Here is a 22,460-nt window from a genome sequence, read left to right as displayed (position 1 = left end):
AGGTCAGCGTCCAGATGAGGATGGTGATGAGAGTCATGGTGGTTGTGCTTTCTGCTGTGTTGACTGACAGATGTGAGTCCTGCAGTGTTGAAGTCACAGAACTATAAACCTTCTCAGTTCTCTGGAGGATCAGCTGATGATGCAAAGCCTCCTCTCTATGGAAATCATTTCTCTGCTCTCAACACACAACAAAGCAATGTGAGAAGCAACAATAAATTATTATGACATGATTATGATTCTAACAAAACACTGGAAAATACTTCAGAAAAGCGATTCTTTTTAACATCTGGATTAAAATGGCAGGTTGGTTGGAAAGCGTAGATTTTACTTTTTTAATCAAGAAAAATATTAAAACAATCCTTTTTTTTTTTTTTAAAGAAAGTCAATTGAACACAAACACTTTTATGATAAATATTTTCTAAACTGTGAAGTTTACTGGGGAAAGTAGTTAATTTCCAGCGTTTAGAGGCTTGATCAGAGTGTGGGAGGTTTTTGTACGGCCGCTTAATGAGTTTGTATCACTGTGGTACACTTTTGGTGGAGGAACCAAACTCATCATTCACTGTAAGTATCTAAATCTTCTCATTAACACAAAATATTATACTATTACTATTTTGAATATGTCATCAGAATGTATTTAAACATTGTGTGTTAAATTATATTCTGGGTGTTTTACATGATGTGTACATGGTTGGATTTAGTCATAGTAGCTGTTATTGAAAACTTGGTATCAGAAAGTGTGAATATATAATACAGTATCATAACTGAATGTTTATATAGTACTGAAAATGTAAATTATATTTTGAATAAATCTATTTTAATTAAGTTTTTTGTATTTATCTGTGAATAAATATTTTTTCACAAAATCTGAGGCTGAAAATAGCACGAGGAAGCTTTGATTTTATGTATTTATACAAACAGTTAACTGGATAAAAAGGTTTTACATTCTTGGCTTAAAAAATAAAAGAGTTTTATTTAGATGCAATTTAACGGTTCCATCGCGAGTTTATGGTTCAGTACTTTGAGGTAGTAAAACTGAAGTGAAACAAACAGATGGCAGTCTGTACAGACGGTTCATTTTTTTCAGTTAAGAAAATAAATGTAGGAACTAGATGCTGTACAATAAAATTACTTTTATGGCAGGTTTAGAAAAAAAGATGTGTAACCTAGGGGAAAATTCCAACTTTAAATGTAAAATTCCAACTTTGTCATTATTTGTAATTGTTATTTTTCCATTTCTTCCACGATGCTGTTAATCTCTGTCATGTATCATAACTGTGTAATGTTCAGCTCTCTGTCCTACAGCAGAAGTTAATCTGCTCCTTGTGTGTTCCTGCTCTCCCTTCCAGCTGGCCCCATGGTCAGACCCTCAGTCTCTCTGCTTCAACCCTCCCCTGAGGATCTCTCTGGGTGCACCACCACACTGGCCTGCCTGTTGACCGGCTACTCTCCAGAGGGAGCCGAGGTGAGATGGGAGGTGGACGGCAGAGAGGTGACAGAAGGGGTCCTGACCAGCTCAGAGGATAAGAAGAGTGATCGCTACAGCAGCAGCAGCACCCTGACCTTGAGCCAGAAAAGCTGGTTGAAGGGAGAGCTTTACTCCTGCAAGGTCATCCATCATGGCCACACACAGTCCCAGTCCCTGAGCAGGAGCTGGTGTGAAGGCTAGAGGAGTTACCGAAGCCCAGGACAGGAGCCGGGTGTGTGGGGAGCAGGAGAAAGACACCTGCCTCTGTGATCTATATGTGTTTTTGTTTGTAGAAGGAAATACAGCTTTGTGTGTGAGAGAACGACACTGATGTAAAGTGTTGACAAGAACAACAAGCTAAAGAGCGACATGTGCAGCTCAGCAGCTGGTTGTGATTGTACTTGTCATATTAATGATTCATGTTTGTGTCAATAAAGCTTGCAGTTATCCAGAATATTATAAAACTTTTTTGTCTTTCTTCAATGGTGAGAAGGAAGACAGTATTCAGACATTTCATTATTCTGTTTACAACAAAATGACACAAAGGACTAGAAAACATAACCCCACGTGTTTTAATATATTTACAAAAACCACTGAGGCATTATGAAATCAGAATCAAATATGTAAGCAGGCAAATTTACTCAATTCTAATGAAGGAATTAAAAAATAAAAAAGTTTAATTTTAAAGCACAATTTCCTTCTAAAGAGATTCATTTCTAACAATAAGATTGGTTGATTTTTTTTGTTTAGTTATAACTGACTTCAAAATAAAAGAACTGCATCACATGTAATACTCAATTAACGTTGGAGATGTCAGTCAATTATTCTTCTACTCATATGTAAAACCTTGCAGTTCCATGGTGTCCTGTTTGTACTGCTATGACCTTGTTATAGGACCCACTTTGTACCATCATCTGATCTGTTTCTGTTTTGATACTTTTCAGATTGTAGCACCTAAAAGTTGGATGAGCTTGGCTGATTCTGTGAGTTGTTTTAAAACTCTGCTGAAAACTTAGTTTTATAGTTTAGTATTTTCTAATATTTCAAACATTTTCTGCTTGTTTAATGTTCCCTGGCTATGTACATCTTTAATTTTGATTACAGTTCTTAATAATATTATTTTTTTTATTATATAACATATATTATCTCTGTGTAAACACTGGGTCTTCATGCACTCCCATACTATATTATTCTCCTGCATCATCAGCTTGAGCTGACTGTCAAGCTCCTTTTCCAAGCTCCTAAGACTACGATGACATGGATGACTGAGAACCTTCACAGACAGACCCTAACCCTAATCAGGATGGAAAATTTGTGTCAAACACAAAAAAAAAATTAATGAGGCAAGAGGCAGAAGGCAGCACTCTCTCTCTGGGCACTATTTACAATTAAGGGGAAAGCATTTATGATTATTATTATTATTACTGTTTAAATTCAAAGCATGCATTAATTGGTTGAAATCTATTTTAATATACGTGAAATAATTAAAAAAAAAAATTTTTTAACTTTTATTTAAATGATTTATAATAAAGTTAGTTGTTTTTATATAATTGGACAAAAATAACTTGAGCTTATTATAATAAGATTATACTAGAGTATATCTGAATTTCATTCTGTTTCTTTTTGTAAAGCTTTTTTGTCAGCTCTGTGTTCTGTCTCCCTGCAGCTGCAGTCAGTTTCTGCTGTAACAGCTCAGTGTCTCTGCAGTCTGACTGAGGGAGGTTTTTGTATGACTACAAATCACTGTGCGAACACCCAAACACTGTTTATTTTGTGGGCACTCTTACAATAATAAACTGCTGCATCTTCAGCCTGAACTCCACTGATGGTCATAGAGAAGTCAGAGCTGCTTCCACTGCCATTAAATCGAGATGGTGTTCCTGACTCAAGTGTTTTCACATATTTTATTAGGAGCTTTGGTGTCTGTCCAGATTTTTGTTGATACCAAAACATGCCCTGATCCCCATCAGTATATCTGACAACAGCTGGGTTGGTCCTACAGGTCAGAGTGACAGTGGATCCAGGAGTAAATGTCACTACTGGAGGTTGAGTCACAGTCACCTGACCGCTGCATCCTGCAGACAAAAACAAATCATTGATTTATCGGCAGAAATCAATGAGAGAAAAAGCAGCACATCATGGTTGAAATGTTGCTGAGTGAATGAACCTGTAAAACAGCAGCAGGTCAGCGTCCAGATGAGGATGGTGATGAGAGTCATGGTGGTTGTGCTTTCTGCTGTGTTGACTGACAGATGTGAGTCCTGCAGTGTTGAAGTCACAGAACTATAAACCTTCTCAGTTCTCTGGAGGATCAGCTGATGATGCAAAGCCTCCTCTCTATGGAAATCATTTCTCTGCTCTCAACACACAACAAAGCAATGTGAGAAGCAACAATAAATTATTATGACATGATTATGATTCTAACAAAACACTGGAAAATACTTCAGAAAAGCGATTCTTTTTAACATCTGGATTAAAATGGCAGGTTGGTTGGAAAGCGTAGATTTTACTTTTTTAATCAAGAAAAATATTAAAACAATCCTTTTTTTTTTTTTTAAAGAAAGTCAATTGAACACAAACACTTTTATGATAAATATTTTCTAAACTGTGAAGTTTACTGGGGAAAGTAGTTAATTTCCAGCGTTTAGAGGCTTGATCAGAGTGTGGGAGGTTTTTGTACGGCCGCTTAATGAGTTTGTATCACTGTGGTACACTTTTGGTGGAGGAACCAAACTCATCATTCACTGTAAGTATCTAAATCTTCTCATTAACACAAAATATTATACTATTACTATTTTGAATATGTCATCAGAATGTATTTAAACATTGTGTGTTAAATTATATTCTGGGTGTTTTACATGATGTGTACATGGTTGGATTTAGTCATAGTAGCTGTTATTGAAAACTTGGTATCAGAAAGTGTGAATATATAATACAGTATCATAACTGAATGTTTATATAGTACTGAAAATGTAAATTATATTTTGAATAAATCTATTTTAATTAAGTTTTTTTTGTATTTATCTGTGAATAAATATTTTTTCACAAAATCTGAGGCTGAAAATAGCACGAGGAAGCTTTGATTTTATTTATTTATACAAACAGTTAGCTGGATAAAAAGGTTTTACATTCTTGGCTTAAAAATAAAAGAGTTTTATTTAGATGCAATTTAACGGTTCCATCGCGAGTTTATGGTTCAGTACTTTGAGGTAGTAAAACTGAAGTGAAACAAACAGATGGCAGTCTGTACAAACAGTTCATTTTTTCAGTTAAGAAAATAAATGTAGGAACTAGATGCTGTACAATAAAATTACTTTTATGGCAGGTTTAGAAAAAAAGATGTGTAACCTAGGGGAAAATTCCAACTTTAAATGTAAAATTCCAACTTTGTCATTATTTGTAATTGTTATTTTTCCATTTCTTCCACGATGCTGTTAATCTCTGTCATGTATCATAACTGTGTAATGTTCAGCTCTCTGTCCTACAGCAGAAGTTAATCTGCTCCTTGTGTGTTCCTGCTCTCCCTTCCAGCTGGCCCCATGGTCAGACCCTCAGTCTCTCTGCTTCAACCCTCCCCTGAGGATCTCTCTGGGTGCACCACCACACTGGCCTGCCTGTTGACCGGCTACTCTCCAGAGGGAGCCGAGGTGAGATGGGAGGTGGACGGCAGAGAGGTGACAGAAGAGGTCCTGACCAGCTCAGAGGAGAAGAAGAGTGATCGCTACAGCAGCAGCAGCACCCTGACCTTGAGCCAGAAAAGCTGGTTGAAGGGAGAGCTTTACTCCTGCAAGGTCATCCATCATGGCCACACACAGTCCCAGTCCCTGAGCAGGAGCTGGTGTGAAGGCTAGAGGAGTTACCGAAGCCCAGGACAGGAACCGGGTGTGTGGGGAGCAGGAGAAAGACACCTGCCTCTGTGATCTATATGTGTTTTTGTTTGTAGAAGGAAATACAGCTTTGTGTGTGAGAGAACGACACTGATGTAAAGTGTTGACAAGAACAACAAGCTAAAGAGCGACATGTGCAGCTCAGCAGCTGGTTGTGATTGTACTTGTCATATTAATGATTCATGTTTGTGTCAATAAAGCTTGCAGTTATCCAGAATATTATAAAACTTTTTTGTCTTTCTTCAATGGTGAGAAGGAAGACAGTATTCAGACATTTCATTATTCTGTTTACAACAAAATGACACAAAGGACTAGAAAACATAACCCCACGTGTTTTAATATATTTACAAAAACCACTGAGGCATTATGAAATCAGAATCAAATATGTAAGCAGGCAAATTTACTCAATTCTAATGAAAGTTTGCATAAAAAGTTTAATTTTAAAGCACAATTTCCTTCTAAAGAGATTCATTTCTAACAATAAGATTGGTTGATTTTTTTTGTTTTGTTTTAACCGACTTCAAAATAAAAGAACTGCATCACATGTAATACTCAATTAACGTTGGAGATGTCAGTCAATTATTCTTCTACTCATATGTAAAGCCTTGCAGTTCCATGGTGTCCTGTTTGTACTGCTATGACCTTGTTATAGGACCCACTTTGTACCATCATCTGATCTGTTTCTGTTTTGACACTTTTCAGATTGTAGCACCTAAAAGTTGAATGAGCTTGGCTGATTCTGTGAGTGTTTTTTAAAACTCTGCTGAAAACTTAGTTTTATAGTTTAGCATTTTCTAATATTTCAAACATTTTCTGATTGCTTAATTTTCCCTGGCTATGTACATCTTTAATTTTGATTACAGTTCTTAATAAAAGTAGTTTTTTATTATATAACATATATTATCTGTGCGTAAACACTGGGTCTTCATGCACTCCCATACTACATTATTCTCCTGCATCATCAGCCTGAACTGACTGTCAAGCTCCTTTTCCAAGCTCCTAAGACTACGATGACCTGGATGACTGAGAACCTTCACAGACAGACCCTAACCCTAATCAGGATGGAAAATTTGTGTCAAACACAAAAAATAAGAAGAAGAAGGCAAGAGGCAGAAGGCAGCTCACTTACTTGGGACTATTTACAATTAAGGGTATAGTATTTATGATGATTATTTTTATTACTGTTTAAATTCAAAGCATACAAAGTTAATTGTTTGTATATAATTGGACTCAAATAACTTGAGGTTATTATAATTCTTTTATACTAGAGTATATTTGAATTTCCTTCTGTTTCTCTTGACAAAGCTTTTTTTCGTAAAGGTATTGCCAGGATTCCTGGATCCCATCGTTTTTGGTTCTTGTTCACTGTTTTTTCCACATGTTCCATTTCCTGTTTCATTATGTTCAGCCGTGTACTCACCTGTGTCCAATTATCATCATCATTCAGTCTGTTTATTTAAGTTCCTCAGTTTTACCAGTTCACTGTCGTGTCATTGATGTTGATCAAATCAAATCAAATCAAATCAAATTCAAATTCAAATTCAAATTTTATTTGTCACGTACACAGTCATACACAGTACGATATGCAGTGAAATGCTTGGACAACTGCTCGTGACCTAAACAAAACAAAAAAGGAAAAGGCTTAATTGGACATAAATAACTCGAGCTTATTATAATAAGATCATACCAGAGTATATTTGAATTTCATTCTGTTTCTCTTTACAAAGCTTTTTGTAAAGATATAATGCTTTTTGGTGTTAAGTTGGATAGAAAGGCAGATGTGAAACGTAAAAGTGAGATCAGAGGTCAAATGTGATAAAATCACCATATAACAGTATCATTGAAACTCTGTTAAATTTTTGGCATCTTAGTGTTAAAATCTCTGAGCTGATAGAACATGAGCATTAATCTTTGAAAGTTATGAGATTTGAGTAGATTATGAGTAAAATGATTTTTGTGTTCTTTTAAGAAATACATTTGTTATTGTTTCTTTATTTGATTTTTTTGACAAAAATACACAGTACACCAAAAGATTGTTATTTTGAAAACTATTTTGAAACGAATCTATCCAACAATATAGTGTGAAATGCAAAAGAAAAAATGTATGTCACTCCATTGTACGTGGTGATATTTGATATAATAAATGTTATATTATATTATATATTACATAATGTTTTATTTGTGGTGATTATATGTGAAGATAAAATAATTTGATGTCTTTAGGTTCTTTACACTCCGTATGAATCTGTATGAAGTGATTAATGATATTATTGGGGGGGTTTGTTTTTGTTTTTTTTGCGCTCCTCAGCCTTGCGTTCTGTGTCGCTTCAGCTTCAGCAGCTGTACTCAGTTCCTGCTGTAACAGCTCAGTGTCTCTGCAGTCTGACTGAGGGAGGTTTTTGTACGACTACAAATCACTGTGTGAACACATTAGCACTGTTTATGTAGTGGTAACTCTGACAATAATAAACTGCTGCATCTTCAGCCTGAACTCCACTGATGGTCATAGAGAAGTCAGAGCTGCTTCCACTGCCACTAAATCGAGATGGTGTTCCTGACTGGAGTGTTTTTACATATTCTATTAGGAGCTTTGGAGTCTGTCCAGATTTCTGTTGATACCAGTACATACCCTCACTACCATCACCCCATCTGTAAACAGCTTGGCTGGTCCTACAGGTCAGAGTCACAGTGTTTCCAGGAGCAGATGTCACTACTGGAGGTTGAGTCACAGTCACCTGACCGCTGCATCCTGCAGACAAAAACAAATCATTCATTTATCAGCAGAAATCAATGAGAGAAAAAGCAGCACATCATGTTTGAAATGTTGCTGAGTGAATGAACCTGTAAAACAGCAGCAGGTCAGCGTCCAGATGAGGATGGTGATGAGAGTCATGGTGGTTGTGCTTTCTGCTGTGTTGACTGACAGATGTGAGTCCTGCAGTGTTGAAGTCACAGGACTATAAACCTTCTCAGTTCTCTGGAGGATCAGCTGATGATGCAAAGCCTCCTCTCTATGGAAATCATTTCTCTGCTCTCAACATACTGAAGGAAACTTTGTGACACAAAATCAAAAGAAAAATTGTTTGAACTAATACATTAACGATTTTATAGAACAGAGGAACATATATACCATATATTTGGAAACATTATTACATACTTTGTACACCTGGATTAAAATGGCACTCTGGTTTGTATGCTTACTTTTTCATTCTGCTATTAACAAATACAGTATACCTGTATATTTGTTAAGTATATTGTCATAGTCTCATAATACATTATTTTTTGAAGCCTTTCTGGTTGCTGTGTTAAAACAGTTTTATTTAAGTATCTGCAATTAACAGCTTTTGCACCTAATCCATAATAATTTAATGATAGAAAAATGTAGAACCAAATCATTGCAATTGTGTTTATTATTGTGTTTATATTTGAATACCTCTGCAATGTAACAACTGGTACATGTGTTATTGTTGCCTGTACTCTTTTTCATCCAGCTGTTGCCTTTAGCAGCCTCACATGGCTCCTTTTGTTGCAGTTTTTGCCATATTTGAAATAAAAATCTAATCTAATTTGTTTCTTAATGTATTTTCTTTACAATACAGTGTGTTTTTTGTGAATATCATAATTATAATAATCCACAATTATGTGGATATGCATATTAGATAGATTTTAACAAAATAAAAGCCCTCCAGGAAGGTCAAAGTCCTGTAACTTACTTTAAAAAGAAATATTTAGTTCCCTAAAACAGTGGAAAGAGCTAAAGTCCCATGACAGCTTTACCCAAATAGCTAGCGGCTAATGACCACCACTTCTTGTGCAGTTAATAAAGGACAGGTAATGTTTTGTCGTGCTGTTGCACAGTGCAAACAAAGCATGCTCATTTGTTTCAAGTCATCGGTTGCCAGAAGACAACTTAACAACATGTACATAATAACCTAATACTCCTGTGTGCTATAGACTATTTTCAGATCCCTTCAGAGATATTCAATCAGGTTCAAGTCTGGGCTCTGGCTAATTTAACTGGTGGTGAAACCTTTAGTTCTCATCTAAAGCAATCTTTAGGTGACACCGTAAGAGGAGATAAGGTTGTAACCCCCCCCCCCCCCCCCCCTCCCCCTTTTGTAGAGTCAAAATGAAAAAGTGGTCACTGAGTTAATATTGTCAACTGAGACAAATTACATTTTCAAACACAATGTATAACAATGCTGTATTTTGTTCCAGAAAAAGGACAAAATACCAATGAGTCCCTGAAACGAGACCCAGGATGTGGTTACAGGAAGAGGGTGATAGATTGTCTGAAGCAGTTAGAACAAGGCAATGCTATTGACCGGACCTTATATCACAGGATGACACCTGGGTGAAAATCAAATCGCAGGACGCACCAGAATTCACGGATCACATTAACTCGTTGGACCAATACATCAAGTTTACAAGGGAGGATATGAAAAATGACAGGTTGGCCTTCTTAGACTGTAAGATTTCCATCAGTAATGGGAGACATTTAGAAGCTGATGTGTACTGTAAACCAACGCATACGGATCAGCATTTAAGGTCTGACTCTCATCATCCACTGGAGCACAAAATGGGTGTGATCGGGACACTACAACACATCAGAGAACATCATCCCCAAAGATACAGGGGCCAGGGAAGCAGAAGAACATCATATCAAGCAGATGGCACAACACAGAAGACCTAACTCTTCAGGCCAGTGGATGAAGATGTACACATCTTGAACAGGGATGAATGCTGGTTTGAGCGTGGAGTCACAGAATCCATTTACGTGAAAGGGAAAAGCCATCTCTGGATTGAGGAGGGAGCCTAAGGGTACATCTTTCATCATCTTACAGTGCTGTGATTGCAGCCATTCCCCAATTCTCTGTGTATGGTACTCATGGCCATAGAGCAGTGGTCATTGATCATGGATTTATGGTCTTTGATCACTGGCTGTTGATCAATGGTCATGACAATTTGCATATTAATGATCAATAAACAGACCTCACAGCACATTGTTCGCCAGTGGTGTTAGTTTCATTCATTATGCAAATGAATGAATAAAAAGCTGCAGTCAGCTGAGAGTGAAGAAGTCAGTTGTCCCACTGAAAGGCTACGTCCAGATGAACAGAATCGACTTTGGGAGTGTTGGTTAGGTTACTATCAGCTGCGTGTTCAGTGGTCTGTGTCAGCAGTCTCTCCTTTTTCAGCAGCTGCAGTCAGTCCCTGCTGCAACAGCTCAGTGTCTCTGCAGTCTGACTGAGGGAGGTTTTTGTACGACTACAAATCACTGTGTGAACACATTAGCACTGTTTATGTAGTGGTAACTCTGACAATAATAAACTGCTGCATCTTCAGCCTGAACTCCACTGATGGTCATAGAGAAGTCAGAACTGCTTCCACTGCCACTAAATCGAGTTGGTGTTCCTGAATGACTTATGCTCACTTGCTTTATTAGAAGTTTTGGTGTCTGTCCAGATTTCTGCTGATACCAGGCCATACACTGACGACTATCACCACAGTTGGAATATGTTGCTGGGTTGGTCCTACAGGTCAGAGTGACAGTGGATCCAGGAGTAAATGTCACTACTGGAGGTTGAGTCACAGTCACCTGACCGCTGCATCCTGCAGACAAAAACAAAGCATTCATTTATCAGCAGAAATCAATGAGAGAAAAAGCAGCACATCATGTTTGAAATGTTGCTGAGTGAATGAACCTGTAAAACAGCAGCAGGTCAGCGTCCAGATGAGGATGGTGATGAGAGTCATGGTGGTTGTGCTTTCTGCTGTGTTGACTGACAGATGTGAGTCCTGCAGTGTTGAAGTCACAGGACTATAAACCTTCTCAGTTCTCTGGAGGATCAGCTGATGATGCAAAGCCTCCTCTCTATGGAAATCATTTCTCTGCTCTCAACATACTGAAGGAAACTTTGTGACACAAAATCAAAAGAAAAATTGTTTGAACTAATACATTAACGATTTTATAGAACAGAGGAACATATATACCATATATTTGGAAACATTATTACATACTTTGTACACCTGGATTAAAATGGCACTCTGGTTTGTATGCTTACTTTTTCATTCTGCTATTAACAAATACAGTATACCTGTATATTTGTTAAGTATATTGTCATAGTCTCATAATACATTATTTTTTGAAGCCTTTCTGGTTGCTGTGTTAAAACAGTTTTCTGTGTGTTTTTTAAATACATATGTGTAATGTGAAAGTTAAGTTTTATCTTTCAGTTCTTAATACTAAAAATACAATTAAGATAATCATGACTTAAATTCATTAAATAATTTTAAATCACTTTAGTTAAATCATCTGTATTTAATCAGTTGTACTGTGATGTTTTACATGACAAAAAGGTTCATTTTCAGTGGTTAGAGGTTTGTTCAGAGTGCAGGAGGTTTTTGTACGGCCACTTAATGAGTTTGTATCACTGTGGTGGACTTTTGGTGGAGGAACCAAACTCATCGTTGGCTGTAAGTACCAGAAATTTCTAATTTTGAAAAATGTGGTATTTATTAAGCTTTTTTAAAAATAAATAAATCTACTAAACAGAATTGTGTTCAAATTCAGTGATTATTATTAAATTGATGTCACAATTTTGGAAGAAACTTCTCTTCAATCAAAATTCATTCATTCAGTCTGTGAAAGAAGTGAATTTTTTTTAAAAAGATTTTTTAATGTTCTTTTTGGTAATTTTTGCTTCGTTATATATTATCTGGTTACAATATTAAAATGTGTTTCAGCTCACTTTGTTTTAGCTCACTTTGATTTAAAATGTATTTTTACTTATGAATTTTAAAATAAAAACAAATATTGACTGGTGTTTTGTGAACTTCTGTTAGCAAAAAAAAATACTTTAGATCTTTTTTGTTCATGGTTGATCAATTTTAAATTAAGTTTAAAGGAAGTGAAAGAAACAGATGTGAAGTTTTAACTGTATTCTCATGAGTGCTTGAGCTTTGCGGTCAAAAAAGAACAAAAAGTTTTAAACAAGAAAATGATCACAGGGTCAAGTTATTAACTGTAACACCTCATAAAAAAATAATCACTGACAATATATTTATTCCCATGTTTACACCTTTGTATCTCATTTTTCGGTTATCTTCAACCTTTTCTCCTCCAGCGGGTGTGGTGAGGCCCACCCTCACAGTCCTCCCTCCCTCCAAAGAGGAAGACAAACAGAGTAGTGCCACTGTGGTGTGTTTGGCCACCGGGGGTTTCCCCTCAAACTGGAATGTGGGCTGGAAGGTGGGGAGCACCAGCACATCCTCAGGGGTGTCAACCAGCCTGGAGGTCTTGGGGACAGACGGCCGCTACAGCTGGAGCAGCACCCTGAGCCTCTCCGCAGACCAGTGGAGGAAGGCGGGCTCAGTGAGCTGTGAGGCCAGTCTGAGTGGACAGAGCCCCGTCACTCAAACCCTGGACCCTGACCACTGCTCAGAGTAGAGCTTCAGCAACACTTCCTGTCTGCATATGATGTGTTTTATAGTTTGATGAAGCTACATGTTTCTGTTCTTGCAATATCTCTGCAAACATTTGACTCTCTATTGATGTGCATGCTAATTTGAGCAGCTATTATTATCCATGTTGTTCTTTAAAAACGTGCTGTAAAAAAAGTCTAAATCACAAAATAAAATCACAGCTTAAGAAAAATCACTTTTCTTTGGTCCTTTTCACAATACTTTATCAAATATAAATGCTTTATCAAACTCGTACCAGTCTTTTAAACAGGGAGAATTACCACAGTCTTTGGAAAAAACTCACAAAAAGCCCAGCCTCCAGGAGGCTCCAACTGGAGCAGCCGTTTCTGCAGGTGTTTTTTTAAAGGGAAGCTAAGTCTCTTCGTTAACTAGCTTGGTTGTTCTACAAACAGGTGGTGGCACACAATGAGCAGGTTCAGACTGATCACATGGGAAAACACTAAACTCAGTCTTAAACAAAATTCTTCATCATCTAGAACGGCTTTGGCAAAAGAAATATAGAGCTATATGAGGTTAAAACATGACAATTTTATTGTTCTAACAATATAATTTTCACATTTGAAGTCTCACGCCCTGAGTCAGAAAATCCAACATGGCCCTCCAAGGTTTGGAGGTCTATCTCCCCCCACCACCACTTCCCCTGCCAGTGGCGGACTCCCTCAGACATCGGTGCGTTGGTGGTTCTTTGTGTCTGGGGATGAGCGTCCAGGTACACACCGGCTCACTCCTTGGCGGCCGCTTATCGGGGCCTGGAGCCTGGGGCTCGCTCGGGCCACTTCGGAGGTGGGGTGCCCCCGGCCTCTCGGCCTGGGGCTCGGTCACTCAGGCACGGCTGGCTGCCGGCGGAGCTCACGGGCGCGTCACTGCAACTCCCCCTGGCTTCTGCTCCGCGGCTGCTGAGTGAGCCCTCATCTGGGACTCTCCTCAGCTCTTTCTGGGACAGTGGCGCGGCTGCCCCTCTGTTAGTCTTCCTTGGTCTCTTGTGTTCTGGGGGCCTCTGGATGTCTGGAGTTTTGATCTCCTCCATACCTGCTTCATGCCCTGGAGGACGGGGCTGTGGCCCCCCCCCCACACCCTCTAGCAGATCATTACATGAAGGAACCTTTTAAAAAAAAACAAAAAACAAGCGCGTCCATGCTCACAGGTGTACACACGGGTGATCACACCCACAAACTACACCCTTTTTGGCTCCTACCTCAAAGCACACTGTGTTCTGTTGATCTTATGTGCTGCACAATAATGTTTAATATTTAGTATTTACTGTCATATTCCCATATATCATTGTGATGTTGTTTATTCTATTACTCTTGTTCTCTTCTGCTTGTTTTCTTTTTTCTTTCTCAACAGGTGATCCAGGTGATTGATATATGCATTTTTTTTTCCCTTTTTTTTTTTTTTTTTTTTCCCCTGCCCATTCTGTTGGTTTTTGTTTTTTGCCCTTCTCCCCCGTCCCTCTTCTCAGCTGTTTCTCTTTCCCTCTTTCTTTCTCCCCCTCTTTCCTCCAGTAAAAAAAAAAAAAAGAAAATCCAACATCACAATCTGAGTTATAGAAAACATCATTTTGCTGTACTTTTCAGTGTGAGTGAATGAACAGTTCAGACACTCAGTGACAGAAAAACTTAAACTCTGAGAAGCAATGAGGCATAAAAATCATGCAAAACACATTTAAGGAGGCAAACACACATCTGTTCTTGTAAAGCAGAAAGGGTAGATATCATGAATGTTCATGTGATTGAGCTGACATATTATTTTTGTGTTTTTTCTCCTTGATACAGTTTCACTTTTGTCTTTTGTCTTCTTCCTAATGGTAAAATAAGCAGCAACATGGTAAAAAATACTGTCCAAAATCCTGATGTGAAAAAATGTTTTTTTCTCCTCTTTGTCACACGTAAATTCAGACAGAATGCTGGAATAATGGGTTTTATCTTAATAGAATAGAATAGAATAGAATAGAATACTTTTATTTGTCAATTTCTTCAAATGTACTTGCCATACAAAGGAATTGAAATTACGTTTCACACTGTCCCAAAAAAATGCGTAGGCATTGACAACAATAAGGTGCAGATGCACAACAAAAACAAAAACAGCCCTAACAATAAGATAATAAATAGTAATATAATAATATAAATAGTGCTAAAAGAATACTAAAAATATATATATAGCAGCAGGTGTGTGCAATTGCAATGCAAGTCAGGAATGTTTCAGTTCTTGGTTCAGAGAGTGTTTCCTTGTTGGAGAGTGTGTGTGTGTGTGGGGGGGGGGGGGGGGGGGGGGGGGGTAGAGTCCAATCTGTCTACTATACTTCTGCCAATCTGGTGATTCTGCTGGCTGGGAGCCGGGAGGGAAGAGAGTTCAGCAGTCTCACAGCCTGGTGGATGAAGCTGTTGGTGAGCCTGTTAATATCGCTGTACTTTAAATCTTCGTGTGGTTGGACTTTATTACTCTCGAGTGAAAGGCTGTCCAGCTTTTTACCCATTTCTCCTTGTTACAGCTCTAGCAGTTTGTGTGTTGTGTGGGTGTGCCCAGTCTCTTCCAGGAGCTCAGCTGCCACCCATTTCTCCTGAGGAACCAGTGCACTACTGTATTCATTCAGCAATCAGCTACCGAGAACTATAGAAGCCAGTGAAGCACTGCTGACTCAGCGAGTGGGCCAGCTTTGGGTGTTGAGCGCCTACTGAGTATCTGGTCTGTGCTGGCAGCAGAAGTAAACCAGAAACTTGGTTAAGTATCTTGTTTTCTTTTCCCAGGATATTTTAGGTTGTGGTTGTTTTTGGTTTGGTTGAAACAGTGGTCTAACTCTTTCTTTGAGTGAATCCCTTTTAATAAAACTTATTAAAAAGCTATGCTGTGAGGGTAGTTGCAGGGGCATCCAAAATGAACACAGGAAGTCGCGTCTCTCTACATGAGCCAGTGTGCAGGGTACAACACTACTATACTGTTGCCAACAACAACTTGGAGAGTCAGAGTGCATCTGGAAAGTATTCAGTGCTTCAGTTCCATATTTTTGTCATTTTCACCTTAAAATCCTAAGCAATACCCCATAATGATGAAGAGAGAAAAGGCTGCATTAAATTGCATTAAAAAAATAAAACAATAAAAACAAATATGACATGTATAAATATTCACAGCCTTTGCTCACTACTCTTTTTCTGTAATGATGTAGTATTGTTTAAAAGTTTCTCAAATTCTTCCCCTCAAGTTCAGTCAATTTGGATCACTACTGTCAGTGCACAACCATTTTCAGATCCCTTCAGACATATTCAGTCAGGTTCAAGCCTGGGCTCTGGCTCATGTTATCTTGGCTGTGTTCTTAGGGTCATTGTCCTGTTGGAAGATGAACCTTCACACCAGTCATCTGACTGCTCTGTTATACAGGCATGATTGGTCAAGTGCTGTAGAAGGTGGTTCTCTCTCCATAGCCTCTGACAAAGCTCTATCAGGTTCTTGGTCAGGCAGCCTGCTGTACGAAGAGTCCTGGTGGTTCCAAGTTTAGTTGTTTTAGCTATGATGGAGTAAATTCTTCTCATTGGGACTTTCAATATTGTGTGAAATTTCAAGCACCCCTAGAACAAGAACGTCTGGAACTGTCTCTTTGTATAACAAGGAAACAATATTCTTTAATGACAATGTGGAGGAAAAAAAGCTTTTGTTTGAAACTGAAAAAAAATATATAACAAGAATTCGCAGCCTATGCTGCAACACCCAAATCATGTCCAATCAACTAAATTTATCACAGATACACTTGTTATGGAAAATTTAACAACAACCTGCAACACACCCAGTGAGCTTGATGTGAAGTGGGTTTAATAAACACATTGCAATTTGGAGAGAGCATCCCAGTGAAACACTAGGATCATCTCTGAATTGTAGCCACCGCCCTTACATCTTACATACAGAGACACAGAAAAGAATATTCCACAAACTCATGTTGGCCCCTCTCATGGGGGGGCTATACCCCCTCCCTCACAGAGAGAATTATGACCTGGTTTTCTGCTTGGCCGTCACCTAAAGATTTACATCCCTGATAAGGAGGAGTCCCACTATCTGTTTAACATTTCCCATTACAATGGTCTCACTGTGTTAACATTCCACATGCATGCAAACTGGTGACAGGAGTGTTCTTACTACAGTAAAGTCAGAAAGTGATATTACTATAACTAATGTGATATGATTAAATATGTGATTAATACATGAGAAAAGAAATCTGCCTCCACACACTCCAAGTTGTAGAAACATCTACCAGATTATCTTTTGAAACGTGATGCACCTGACCTAAATTTTGAGTGTCATGGTAAAGGCCGTTTCTTTTTTTATAATAAATTAGTAAGAATTGCAAGTATACATTTTGTCATTTTGTTATAATGGAGTGTTTTGTGTAGAATTTTAACATCGAAGACTTAATTCAGCTTTGGAATAAGGCTGTAATGTGACACATTACAGAACAATTAAAGTACTGTAGATACTTTCCTTATGCACTGTAAATGAAGCCACCAGTTTTTTTTATTCATGTGATTATTATTGCTAATAATGTTTTTGGTCTTTGATATAAATCAGTAGAAATCATACTGTTTCAACCAACGTTTTGTGGAGAATCAATAGTGTGACTGCTGAAGAAATTGCTCTTCTTTCTGTTTTGTTTTGTTTGTTTGTTTTTAAATCATTATAGATGTGGGATCATACAGTATTTAAAAACTCGGATCATTTTGTTTTATAATCATCAAGAAGCTTAATGGGAATATAAATATAAAGAAACATCTGATCTGTTTGTATAATTTGACAACTCTTCATATAAATACAGTTGGAAATGCAATGACAAAGTAACTTTGTGGATTTTTTTTATTCCTTTTTCTAAAAACACCCCCAAACAAATCTATCTGTGTGAGATTTAGTGCTTGGTGAGGTTACTGTCAGCTCTGTGTTCACTGGTCTTTTTCAGAGTTTCTTCCTCTTCAGCAGCTGCAGTCAGTTCCTGCTGTAACAGCTCAGTGTCTCTGCAGTCTGACTGAGGGAGGTTTTTGTACGACTACAAATCACTGTGTGAACACCCAAGCACTGTTTATGTAATGTTGACTCTTACAATAATAAACTGCTGCATCTTCAGCCTGAACTCCACTGATGGTCATAGAGAAGTCAGAGCTGCTTCCACTGCCACTAAATCGAGTTGGTGTTCCTGACTGAAGCGTTTTTACATATTTTATTAGGAGCTTTGGAGTCTGTCCAGATTTCTGTTGATACCAGTACATAGCATCATCATCATCAGAATCTCTGTAAACATCTTGGCTGGTCCTACAGGTCAGAGTGACAGTGGATCCAGGAGCAGATGTCAGTACTGGAGGTTGAGTCACAGTCACCTGACCGCTGCATCCTGCAGACAAAAACAAATCATTCATTTATCAGCAGAAATCAATGAGAGAAAAAGCAGCACATCATGTTTGAAATGTTGCTGAGTGAATGAACCTGTAAAACAGCAGCAGGTCAGCGTCCAGATGAGGATGGTGATGAGAGTCATGGTGGTTGTGCTTTCTGCTGTGTTGACTGACAGATGTGAGTCCTGCAGTGTTGAAGTCACAGGACTATAAACCTTCTCAGTTCTCTGGAGGATCAGCTGATGATGCAAAGCCTCCTCTCTATGGAAATCATTTCTCTGCTCTCAACATACTGAAGGAAACTTTGTGACACAAAATCAAAAGAAAAATTGTTTGAACTAATACATTAACGATTTTATAGAACAGAGGAACATATATACCATATATTTGGAAACATTATTACATACTTTGTACACCTGGATTAAAATGGCACTCTGGTTTGTATGCTTACTTTTTCATTCTGCTATTAACAAATACAGTATACCTGTATATTTGTTAAGTATATTGTCATAGTCTCATAATACATTATTTTTTGAAGCCTTTCTGGTTGCTGTGTTAAAACAGTTTTCTGTGTGTTTTTTAAATACATATGTGTAATGTGAAAGTTAAGTTTTATCTTTCAGTTCTTAATACTAAAAATACAATTAAGATAATCATGACTTAAATTCATTAAATAATTTTAAATCACTTTAGTTAAATCATCTGTATTTAATCAGTTGTACTGTGATGTTTTACATGACAAAAAGGTTCATTTTCAGTGGTTAGAGGTTTGTTCAGAGTGCAGGAGGTTTTTGTACGGCCACTTAATCAGTTTGTATCACTGTGGTGGACTTTTGGTGGAGGAACCAAACTCATCGTTGGCTGTAAGTACCAGAAATTTCTAATTTTGAAAAATGTGGTATTTATTAAGCTTTTTTAAAAATAAATAAATCTACTAAACAGAATTGTGTTCAAATTCAGTGATTATTATTAAATTGATGTCACAATTTTGGAAGAAACTTCTCTTCAATCAAAATTCATTCAGTCTGTGAAAGAAGTGAATTTTTTTTAAAAAGATTTTTTAATGTTCTTTTTGGTAATTTTTGCTTCGTTATATATTATCTGGTTACAATATTAAAATGTGTTTCAGCTCACTTTGTTTTAGCTCACTTTGATTTAAAATGTATTTTTACTTATGAATTTTAAAATAAAAACAAATATTGACTGGTGTTTTGTGAACTTCTGTTAGCAAAAAAAAATACTTTAGATCTTTTTTGTTCATGGTTGATCAATTTTAAATTAAGTTTAAAGGAAGTGAAAGAAACAGATGTGAAGTTTTAACTGTATTCTCATGAGTGCTTGAGCTTTGCGGTCAAAAAAGAACAAAAAGTTTTAAACAAGAAAATGATCACAGGGTCAAGTTATTAACTGTAACACCTCATAAAAAAATAATCACTGACAATATATTTATTCCCATGTTTACACCTTTGTATCTCATTTTTCGGTTATCTTCAACCTTTTCTCCTCCAGCGGGTGTGGTGAGGCCCACCCTCACAGTCCTCCCTCCCTCCAAAGAGGAAGACAAACAGAGTAGTGCCACTGTGGTGTGTTTGGCAACCGGGGGTTTCCCCTCAAACTGGAATGTGGGCTGGAAGGTGGGGAGCACCAGCACATCCTCAGGGGTTTCAACCAGCCTGGAGGTCTTGGGGACAGACGGCCGCTACAGCTGGAGCAGCACCCTGAGCCTCTCCGCAGACCAGTGGAGGAAGGCGGGCTCAGTGAGCTGTGAGGCCAGTCTGAGTGGACAGAGCCCCGTCACTCAAACCCTGGACCCTGACCACTGCTAAGAGTAGAGCTTCAGCAACACTTCCTGTCTGCATGATGTGTTTGATGAAGCTACAGGTTTTGTTTGTTCATATTTTTCTGCAAACATTTGACTCTCTATTGTTATGCATGCAGATTTCATTTGCTTGTTCATGTTGTGCTTTGAAATCATGCTATAAAAAACAAGTCTGCATCACAAAATAAAATCCCAGTTCATGAAAAATCACTAATGTTTTAACCTTTTATTCTATATCTATGATCATTTATAACTTTTATAAAAAATGCCATTTATGAAGGTAACTAAATACATAAACATCAGTTTCTGTCATTACACTTAAAAAAAGACGTGCTCATGAACTTTTGCTCATATTTAATGATAAATATAAAGGTTGAATCATTATAAACGTAGTTGTATACTTCTTTAGTTTTAGTTTTATTCAGTGCGTTTGTGGTTGATGATTCTTGTGTTAGTGGATTAGTTATTCTCATCACAGTCCAGCACACTGCACCTGCAGCCTTTAACCAGACTGAAGGAGGTTCTTGTACTGCTATAAATCACTGTTTAAACATCCGACTACAACGACAGCCCAAATAGCAACAATCTCCAACATCTTCAGACTGAAACCCACTGATGGTTAAAGTGTACTGAGAACCAGATCTACTGCCACTGAATCGAGACGGAGTTCCTGAAGAGAGACTTGATGCTCCGTATATAAGAAGTTTGGGACTCTCTCCAGTTTTCTGAAGGTACCAACTGAGATCAGCACCAATGTTTGAACTCCCTGTAGCACTGATGGTCACAGTCCCACCAAGACTGACAGACTTGACTTCATCAGTCTGAGTCAGAAAATTATTGGCAAATGACTCTGAAACGAAGAATAAAATGACAAGTTTGTTTTTTAGACACAAACATAAAAAGAACAAAGAAAATTTCATCAAATATAAAACAGTCTGTGTCTTAAATGTAAGAATCTCTCACCCTTACTCAGAAAGCCTAACAAAAGAACCACCAACATTGGAAACACCATCCTGACTCAGTTTTCAATGAAAGTGTATGAGAGCATGTGTGACAGCAGAACTTAAAGGAGAAGTGATGCATGAAAGTGTGCAAAACCCATTTTAGGAGGTCAGCTGAGGAGAGGATCATTCAACCTTTTCATTTTACATGCATTTCAAAAAAGAAACTTATACATAGTGTTTTAAAGCTTTTAAATTGTAAACTTATCTAATATTAGTTTGTTGTTTGAATAATTTAGTCCTGCACAGCTCCTGTAAAACCCTGTGATGAAGGGTTTACTCCACAGAAACCAGGTATTTGATATTTTTAAACCATGTACAGGTGAATTGGATCTTTCCAAAAATAAAAGAAATTATTTTGTTTTGGTTTGTTTGGGTTTTTTTGTTTGTTTTAGTTTAATTGTTTTTCTGTTTGTTTTTTGTTGCTTAGATTGTTTGTTGGTTGCTCTTTTACCCATGAGCATACTGTTAGGTTAGTCTTCTAACTCCAGTGATGCGGTGAGTTCCCTTCCAATTACGTCCAAAAAGCTCATTTTAGTCAATTTGTTATATTATGTCCACCAGAGTGTGTTGCAGTTACTTTGATGACAAAACATTCAGTGTGACAGGGATAAAACAATATTACTATTGTGCATACCAGTCTTGTTAAAAATTGAAAAATTTCACATAACTGGATGCACGATACATATTCAAATTATAGCATGGGTCAGTGAGAACACCTGCACCTGTGAAGTCTGGGTGGTGCTTGATTTAATGAGTTATCATTACCATGGTATTAAATTACAGATTATTACACAGAAAACATCACATGTGTTTCCTGGTAGTCATTGCTCTTCTGTAAGTTTGTTATAAAACAGTATTAACGTTGTTATTAATGTGTTAATAAATACAAACAAGCAGTTTTGCATTTTGCAGCTCTGCTTTTTTCTTATTTCTGTTTATTTCCTGCTGCAACTACCAGGAAATGTTTTCAAATAGGTTATTAATATGATATTATATAGAAACAGGCAGCTTTGTATTTTGCATGCTTATTACACAGAAACTACCACAGGTAATTGAGTGGTAATAGCTTAGAAATTAACATATTATTATTTTCTTTTTCTGCCTTATTATCCCACTACTAACGCCATTTATTAATAAAAGTGCCCTCGCAAAGTTCTCTATTATATTATATTTATAGTCTCTGCATTGTTGGAAATCAGTCATATGGCTCTCTACTTACATTTTGTTCAGGTCAGCTGACCACAGCTACACACACATACACACAAGCAAAGGCAATTTACTGGAGCTCACAACACAAATTATGATGTGAATTATTTCTAAGTAATTATTTTCCCCACACTGCACCTCAACACCCACTCTTAGGGCTCCCCCTCCTTCAAAATTTCACTTTAATCTCTGGTTGACTCATGTTTGTCAGCATAGCACAAACGT

The 22,460-nt window shown here is 37.5% G+C and overlaps 4 gene segments (V, D, J or C); all 4 read left to right on the top strand.

Moving 5' to 3' along the window:
* Positions 1–14: 14 nt before the first annotated feature.
* Positions 15–1,669, top strand: LOC308389673 (Ig lambda-1 chain C region-like). The segment is given in 2 exons: positions 15–72; positions 1,350–1,669.
* A 1,995-nt stretch (positions 1,670–3,664) lies between these two features.
* LOC308389671 (Ig lambda-1 chain C region-like) lies at positions 3,665–5,319 on the top strand. The segment is given in 2 exons: positions 3,665–3,722; positions 5,000–5,319.
* Positions 5,320–11,110: 5,791 nt separating this feature from the next.
* On the top strand, positions 11,111–12,805 carry LOC308389670 (Ig lambda-3 chain C region-like). The segment is given in 2 exons: positions 11,111–11,147; positions 12,483–12,805.
* A 5,542-nt stretch (positions 12,806–18,347) lies between these two features.
* Positions 18,348–20,032, top strand: LOC308389669 (Ig lambda-3 chain C region-like). The segment is given in 2 exons: positions 18,348–18,384; positions 19,716–20,032.
* Positions 20,033–22,460: the final 2,428 nt, after the last annotated feature.

Source organism: Rhamphochromis sp. 'chilingali', assembly GCF_963969265.1.
Source record: "Rhamphochromis sp. 'chilingali' genome assembly, chromosome: 21".
Lineage (NCBI taxonomy): Eukaryota > Metazoa > Chordata > Actinopteri > Cichliformes > Cichlidae > Rhamphochromis > Rhamphochromis sp. 'chilingali'.
This window is presented reverse-complemented; position numbering and strand designations above follow the sequence as displayed.